General features: G+C 42.0%; 1 protein-coding gene across 1 annotated transcript in view; it reads left to right on the top strand.

Moving 5' to 3' along the window:
- SLC7A14 (solute carrier family 7 member 14) overlaps nt 1-9,247 on the top strand; it is a 133,212-nt gene that overhangs the window by 86,022 nt on the left and 37,943 nt on the right. The window lies entirely within an intron of this gene.

The raw sequence follows: 9,247 nt of genomic DNA, 5'->3' as shown, positions 1-9,247 counted from the left end.
TGACACATTGTAAAAATTGTACCAATGGCACGGGAAAATTTTGCCTGAAAATTGTTAAAGGGGAACCTAATTTGCTGTGTAAACTTTTGCCTAAAACACAATAAAATATTATTTAAATGACAACAACAATAACCATCACAAACAGGAGCCCTCAGATCCTGTCTGCAGTGCACAGAAGGTCCACTGGCCACTGTTTATAAGTACACTGCCACCCTCATATACCAATAGGTGGCAACAGTCCTTAAAATACAAATTTAATACTTATGCCCCATGGAAGACCAAGTTCTCCTAGAGTTTTGAGGGCCAGGGAGAAGAAAGGGGGAGGGGAGAAGGAAGAAGGTGAAAGTGGTAGGTGTTTGTACCACAGGAAGAAGGAAAACTAAAGCTGGGAGCTGTCATCAAATCCCGATGCCCTATACTACCAGTCAAAGGAGTCTCTACTTTACAAGTCTCCCAAATCCGAGTCTCTGACCCTGCTTTTCCCCTTCGTGTTCATTGGTCCAGTTTGGTCCTATATAAACCCTCTAGAGGCTACTGCTCAGTAAGGCTCTCTTGAGACTTGTTTTCCTGGTCTATTAATAATAACCAGAGCTCCCACTACATGCCAGGAACTATACATTTTCTCCTTTCAATACCCCTAACAACTGCATAGCACGTATCACCATTGCCATTTTCCAGGTGGGGAAACTGAGACTCAGTGAATTCGGTGACTTGCCCATGGCCACAATTAGTAATAATTTTAGTTGCCATCTATTGGGCACTTACTGTGTGCCAGGCACTGGGCAAAGTGATCCACAGGCATTTTCTCATTTAATTGTCAAACCACTCTTGGGTCTGTCTCTGGAGGATGAGTGGCTTCTATGACACTTCACTCCTCCTAAAGCAAAGAGGGGATGATGATGCCAGCCTCACCATTCCCTCACAGCTTACCTGAACATCAAATGAGAACTGTATACCAAGGTCCCTAGAACAGGTAGATGCCAAGAAGGCATGTGGCTTTGGTTTTCTCTTTTATAACATCTCTTCCCCTCCAAGGCTGCCTTTGATGTTAATCTGGTGTCACCTACATACATAGAAATGCTAAGAGCAGAGAAAAATGCAGCTCCGTCCCACCTGCCAACCTCAGCAACGGAGAAGGACCCATTTGGGCCATAAGATTAGTTCAGGGAAGAGCTAACCCTGTGAATTCTTTAGATGAAAAGAACCACATAAGCATTATTAATATTATTATTTTGTAATCATCATCATTTGATAAAGTAATAAAGTAAAATAGTGTACATTAATGATTATCATTGACAATAGCATGATCAGACAAAAGAGTACTTGAATTCGTCATATTATGGAAATTGTTGTTGTTAGTTGCCTTTAAGTCAATTCTGACTTGCTGTGACCCCATGTGTGCAGAGTAGAATGGCTTCTTAGGGTTTTCAAAACTGTGACGTTTTGGAAGTGGTTCAACAGGTTTGTCTTCTGAGGCACCTCTGGGTAGGTTTCATCCACCAACCTTTCAGTTAGTAGCGCTTAACCATTTGAGCTTCCCAGGGGTTCCTATACCTCTAATTATCTTCAAAATACTTTCAGAGAGGGACATTTAGAGAAGAGAATAAGCAGATAGGACTAGATAGGGCGGCCACATTTAATCATCAAAGTATTAAACTTTCTTGGCCTGTTTTGGGGTCACTTCTCGGACGATGAGGACAGCTTCTTTCCTTCCTGTTTGTATGTTGATATATTGGTGCTGTGGTTCAGGGGACTTGTGAGTTCTCTGTTTCCTGCCCAACTTTAATTGGAACCCTGTCCGGTTCAGTAACTAATATTGTCATACACTCCCTGATTAATGATGCAGCCCAGCCCTTAACCATGGGCTGTTGTTGTCCACCTGGGCCCCGCAATGGCAGAGAAATTATAAGTCTCTTCTTAGACACAAAGAAATATAGGCATTCCCAGACAAATTGCTTTTCTTCCAGACACATTTGTAAAAATTGACCAGGCTTCCCAGACAGGTGATGGAGTGGCCAAGGTTGCTTGGGTAGAAGAAACAGGAGCAGTGAGGTGGGAGGAAGAGAGAGGCTGGCTCTGAAAAAGAACCCACAATTTGTTTGGCTAACCAAGAGCATCAGGAAGAGAACATCAGTGCAAGATCACTGGGTCCAGCCTCACATGACAGGGAGGCTGAATCGATGTTTCTCCAAATCCAGCAACCCACTTCTCAAGGGCGACAATAGTGACAGGGACACCTCCTTACCCACCATCTGAAAGTCAGTGTCACAAAGAAAACAACCATTTCCGAGAAAATTCACTCTCTATTTCTCTCCGTGGTCCTGTGATTTTCCTTTTTCCCCTCCCCCAATCTACATTTAAGCGCCTAGCAGCCACAGCAGTATAGAGAGTCTTAGCCCTGCTGTGAATTTATAAAAGGAGCAGAGACATTTTAAGAAAACTAAAAGAATGAGAATTGGTAGCAACCATCTCAGCAAAACGCTGTATTCGGCAAGCACTTTCTTACAGAGATTCTTGGGCCTAAGTGGTGAGCGACACTTGTGTAGTCCTGGGGCTGATTCCATCCTGAGTCTGGGAGGTGGTGGATAACTGGTGCTAGGGAGGAACGGACTTCATGGGTGAGGAATCAGTGGCCCGGATCAGCCCACCCCAACCTTCCTACCACCTCAGTATGAAGTAGAATAAAAACCAAAACCAAACCCATTGCCATTTGTCAATTCCAGCTCATAGATGCAGAGAGATGGTGTCTTATAAATGTTTCTGGATAAATGAATGAATTAATTGGAAAGCTTCCGGGACTGAGTATCAGGAGACCTCAGTTCTAGTCCCAGCTCTGTCATTAGTTGAATGTGTGATTTCAGGTCTAGGGCTCAGTAGTGTTATCTATGTAGTAGGGGAACAACTCTGATGAGAAGTTAACACTCCCTCCCACCCCATGCTCAGTACAGCCCTGTGGGTCCACAGAGGAGGGTCAGGGGCTTTGGGGGAGATATGGGGTGAGGAAGAGCCTAAGCAGGCCAGCCTTAGGTCTCCAACCCCCCTCTCCAAACAAAAGAGGCACCCTGCTTTTACTTATTTATGTATTGGGCTCTCAAATAAGACTTCATTTGCAAAGGGGTCTACCACCAAGAAAAAGCTTTAAAACTATGGAAGTAGATAAACTGTACAGTCCTTTGTAGATAGAGTCCACCAATAAGTCCTCTTAATCACTTGATTGAGAATCCACCTCTTCAGACTCATCTTCCCCAATTCCCCAAGTAGTCTGCCTGGGTCATTCAAACTATGCCCTCCTATCTGCCTGAAACCAACTTTTTCCCACAGACGAAGCACCCCTCCCCCGCCCCGGCCCCATCCTTCTAAATGCAGCTCAAAAGCATCCCTCCTTCCTCCCCAAAGCACTGCATAAATATGCTCACCCCACTGGGCTCCAGGAGCACCGCATAAACATAATATTTAATAATGGCCACTTGAAGTCATCTGTTTACTTATTTCTCCGTGATTGGAATATAGATGCTTCACAGCCACGAGCCTGCCTTAACTTTAGTGCCTATAGTATTCAATACGTGCCTGATTTAGCAGGCCCTTAACAGTGTCGCCACAAAGGAAGAAGTTAAGAAGCTAGAAGCTAATTGGATCGGTACATTAGTTGATAAATAGGTTAGGAAATTAGTTGAAGTAATGTAACTACGTGTTAATGGAAGCCCTCTGTTTATCTGAGTAGAGTAATTGGCATTCAAGTGTGAATAACGACTTGATTTAATTCTTTCAGGTGAAACTGCACTTTTTAAAAAAATACTTGTTTATCTAATGATTTTCTTTGGTGGAATGTGGAGGGAAACCTATTACTTGCGTGGAGAAACCCTTCTCTACCTTGCACCTAATCCTGACTGCATCTTTCTCCTTTACACCCCCTTAGGATAGAGAACTTTTGCCTCCTGGTTCTAAGAAGATAACAGAGAGCCAGGGGAGCCTTGTGAGTGATGCAATGAACTTAGAGGTGGAGGAGCAGCCATCAGCTTCACTATGAGCAGAACTGTACTAGGCACAGTTCAGAAAGTTCAACATTATGTGTAGTCTCTCTGTGAACATTTAACTTAGTGCTGGCCCTTCCTGCCTATATACGATAGAGTCATAGGCTCTCTGTAGGAAAGAAATTCACATTGAAAAGGACCATATTTTTCTGAATCCCAGATGACACATCTCTGGGACACAGGTAGGGAGTTGATATAGAATGTTTCAGATAGAGACTCCGCTGATACCTTGTCTTGGCCTCTTTTCAATGTGTAAGTCCTCTTCAAGTTTGACCGCTTTTTAGACTAGCAATTCATTGGTTAACCAACACTAATTCTCGAGTACAGAAATAAAACACTAGGGACAGGGCAAAATTAAAATCAGAGTATGTTTACAATACACTTAAAGGGTGGATGATTGAAAAGAGTATCAGAGTTATATGCTGTGAGGAATCATTCCTCCTCCCTCTGAATAAATAGGTAAGTAGGTGCCATCGATTCTGACTCATAGTGACCCCATGGGACAGAGTAGAACCGTACCGTAGGGTTTCCTAGGCTGTAATCTTTATGGGAGCAGATCACCACATCTCTCTCCTGTAGTGCCATTGGGTGGGTTTGAACCACCATCCTTTCAGATTAACGGTTGTACCACCAGGGCTCCTTCCTACTCCCTCTAGCCCTGCTATAACGAGCCGTTTATATTTCTCAAGGACCTAGATTCCTCATCTCTGAACAACTCTGGTGGGGAAATGCCCATCACATACTCTACAGTCTGCAGTTACCATTGATGGCTGTCTGCCTCGCCCCCCTCCCACCCCATTTTAGTCTCTATTGATTTCCTCCAGCTACATGGTTATGCTTTTGGAATCAATATGCCTCTCCCTCTTCAGTCACTTGGTAGGTAATGAGGAATGCAAAATCACTTTGATAATAAAAACCAAAAAACCAAACCCATTGCCATGGAGTTGATTCCGACTGATAGAATCCTAAAGGACGGTGTAGAACTGCCCCATAGGGTTTTCAAGGTGTGCCTGGTGGATTTGAACTGCCAACCTTTTTTTGGTTAGCAGCCATAGAGTATAAGGCAAATATGATTAGGAAGACAACTCTGGAGTAAGAATTTTTTAAAGGCATTATCAAATTAAGTAAAGATTAATTATAAATTCATCTCTCATTTAGAGCAGTGATTCTCCACAATGGTCGAGCCAGATCAGCTTTTGGTAATACTTAGTAATGTTTCCTTTCCCGTTCTGAAATGAAAACCAAAGGTAAAGTAACCTTCCTAAACACCTAATTTAAAAAAATGCCCGGGTATGAAAGATAAATAAAAGGAAGGTAATTTCTAATAAAACCAACATTTATTTCAATATGTGAATGCTGGAGGGTGAGGACACTAGGAGACATAATGGAATTGTCAGATGTATACAGTCAACTGGAGAACCACCAAGAACATACAACTACTACAAACGCACCCTAACACAGGCTTGCTGCTTGATGCCTCAAAGACCATGAGTGATGTTGCTGTTGATGATGTGGTTTTCGAAAATGTGGTTTTCATTTTACAACTCTTAGTAAATTCCAAACAAGACAAAGTACAGCTGTCCCTCAATTTACTCAGTAGTTGAAGTCCTAGGAAATTCAATGTATTTAAAGCCATGCCAGGAGGGTGGGGGCGGAAGCTATGTGTTTTTATGTAAAGTGGAGATAGATTCAGATTCATAAATTATTCACAGACTTTTACTTACGTCAATTGTCCATTGGGACTTTCAGGAGTCATAGACGGCACAGGATGATGCTTCATTCTGTGGGACATTCCCACACATTGCAGAGTGTCTAACATCTCAGGCTCCTGCCCATTTAATGCCACAAGTGCCCACAACCATCATGAGGGCCAGAGACACCTGCATAGATTTCCAAAATTCCCTCTAGAAGGCAGTACTGCCTCTGTTGAAAACCACTTGTTTACAGTATTTTTGTAGTAATCAATTCCTCTGTTGATTTAGCTGATTAAGAGTTGTGAAATCAAAGAATGATACACTAGAATGCTTATCTACTTGACCTCCTCATTTCACCCATGCAAGGGCAAGTAACTTGCTCTTGTACACTCAGTTACTAGATACTCTAAGATAAAAATCAATGTTTCCCATTCTATGGTTTTTATTTTGTACTGAAATTAGAAAGATACCCTGAATGTGTCTCTCTCGCACACCAGATACTTGAATATAGTTGGGTTGTTAACTACATTCTCCAGTTTTTTCCAGAATATTTGGGTTGTAAACACTTAGTCCCCATCACTGAGCCTCAGTGCCAGGCTGGATACTCTCTAGTGCCCACTGAAAGCCTGGACTCCTGCATACAAGCAAACCAGGAGAATGCAAAAATACCATAAGATTTCTGATTCAGCAATAAGAATGTGTCCTGAAGAATGATTTCTTGGAGCAGTGGTCAGAAATTGTCCTATGTGGTTAGTGGCTGATTGATTTTCCCACCCTTCTCTCCAAACCACAGTCATCAGGACCCAAGCAGGACCTTGGGAAATGAATGACTAAGATTCCAAATGCTCTTTACACCATGCGCAGCACAGGGCCTCTTTGTCTGACTCAGGACAGTAAGGGGCTGGTCCTTTCACAAGATCTAATGAAAACTTGGCTATTTGCTGATTACCCTTGGCAGGTAGGTTCTGGTGGTGAATTGGGTATTTGGTAGAGGAGGGGGAGGTGGAGATTGGATATTTTTAAACTTAATTTGGTGGATTGAATATTATGGAGAGAAAATTTGATTGCAAAAACTCCTCAATACTGGCTCTCTAAATTAAATTTGCAATCAAATTGATGCCTGTCTCAAAAGCATTGCTTGAAAAACTTCTATTTATAAGCCTTGTACCTTATCAGGGGGTAAAGAAGGATGGGGAAGAGAAGCTCACAGGATGTAGGAATTATCGGGGTGAAGTCATGGATCCTACACGTGAAAGAAGTTAGTTGCCTCCTAATCCCTTTCTCACACTCCACTAAAAGAGCAACCTAATCTAGATATGGAAACTCAACTCTCAAGAACCCTTAAGAGAACAGGAAAGTCCTCTGAACATCCAAGAAAATGTTATCAGGTCTCATTCTCAATGCTTAAACCCTCCATACTTTCCTCACAGAAGAGTTCTTCCGGCCTTCCTTCAGAGGCCATCTCCTCTTAATTTTAGACTCACTTCTAACAATTTAAACATCAGGTATTGGAAGCAGCAATTTAGAAAAGGAGATGTTCTAACTCTTAAGGTAAGCTCTGGGACAGCAACAAGAATTAACAACCAACAGTCTGATATCAAGGAAGGAGATGGAAGTCTATTTTACAAAGAGGGACAGACACAGGAACTGAAAAGAAATTGCAACCTGGGCCATTTAATGTAGGGACAAATGGCTTCAGTAGCCTCTGAGAGCATCTTCATAATACCATATGATATTTGATGTGAAAGAAATGTTTAAATTATGCTGAATATACTTTACAGCAGCAAAATTCAATATAACAGGTAATGTTAGGGTTATCAGTCTAATTTCTTTATTTTACAAATATGGAAACTGAATGTAAAGAGGTAGAGAAGATTGTCCAAGTTTGTATGGCCAATGCGAGGTGGAGTTGAGACAAGAGCCCAGCCTCTCTCAAAAGAGACGTCCTAGCTATGGAAGTGACTAAGGGAAAAGAAAAGAGGTATTACATCACATTTAATCAATTACTGTGTCATTTCTTTTGGCATCTCTATTTTTAGCTTCCTTGCACTGATTTCACCCCCTTGAAAAGGAGAAGAAACCTGCTCTCTTTATTCACAAAAGAGTGAACTATTATTCCCTGATTTGTGATGAGAGCACCTCGGGGTTGACCCTTAACAAAATGGGAACTGAAGGTAGAGCTGACTTTGGGTTCCCTCCTACATCCTCTTTCCCCCACTCCTGGTGTGTTTCCTCCAAGCTGACCTCTGTCTGTCCTCCCACTGCCCACCACCCACTGGCCCCACACCCATAGTTCCTAGCACAGTAGAGGAAAAACTCTCCCAACTCCCAGAAGGTTGGTTGGTGTATTCCTAATCCATCTGAAAATTGATCTCTGATTACATCAAACTAAGAATGAGGCAATAATACACTAGCGTTTTTCAAATATAAGTGAGCACAAGCATTACCTGGGGAGCTTGTTAAAATGCAGATTCCTGGTCCCCATCCCCAGAGATGGGAATTCAATGAAAGATTCTGGTGAAAGTGGGCCCTTGAACCCACTTTGAAAAACACATGGCTTCTGATTACTTCTCTGGCCTTCTCTCCTACCAGTCCCCCTGCCTGCTCCCCTCCACCCAGATACTTCATACTGCCACGCTCCACAGTGCCTTTTCCTCAAGTTCCACCTTCTTTGTCTGATTAACTCTTCATGTACCTCAATACCCAGCTGATGTACACGTCCTCTCAACTCTGCTTTCCTAGCTCTTACTCATTTCTACACCATAGAGCTTATATGTGTTGATTGTCTGACATATCTACCCTTGACTGCAGGGGGCACATCTCATTTATCTCTTATTCCCAGCACTTAACATCCTGCCCAGAATGTAGTGAGCACTCTAAAAGTGTTTGTTAACTTATCTTTTGCATGTGCTAAACTTGTTAATAACTCGTAATTTGCTTGTATTTGCATTATTTTTACCTCCTAGATATAGTACAGCATCTTCATGGATCACTCAAAAGTATTGCTGTCCAGTGAGGAAGCCCTTCTGTAATATGTAAAAACTGAAGGAAAGTAATGTTATTGCATAATATTATTCTGGCATCATGACATATGGAGGTCATACTGAATTAGACCAGTGTTTACTCAGGATATCTGACACCTAAAAAAACCGAAACCAAACCCGTTGCCACGGAGTCAATTCCGACTCACAGCGATCCTATAGAACAGAGTAGAACTCCCCCCATAGCATTTCCAAGGCTGTAAATCTTTACAGAAGCCAATTGCCTCATCTTTTTCCCTCGGATCTGACAGCTAAAGAACAATAAATAAGACAGACACATACAAAACCAGTGGAATTTTCCTAAATAAAAAAGATCAGTTTCTAATTGTTCGATAGAATTAGTTTTGATGGTCTTCCCAGGCAGTCAGGCTACAAATTTTTCATAAATGAGATTTGGAAGAGATTAGAATTGGCTTTGAATCACTTCACATATACAAAACTTTGTGTATTTGTTCTAAGTTCCCAGAGATTCCCAATATTC

Source organism: Trichechus manatus, unplaced genomic scaffold (assembly GCF_000243295.1).
Source record: "Trichechus manatus latirostris isolate Lorelei unplaced genomic scaffold, TriManLat1.0 scaffold00110, whole genome shotgun sequence".
NCBI classification, from domain to species: Eukaryota; Metazoa; Chordata; class Mammalia; order Sirenia; family Trichechidae; genus Trichechus; species Trichechus manatus.
This window is presented reverse-complemented; position numbering and strand designations above follow the sequence as displayed.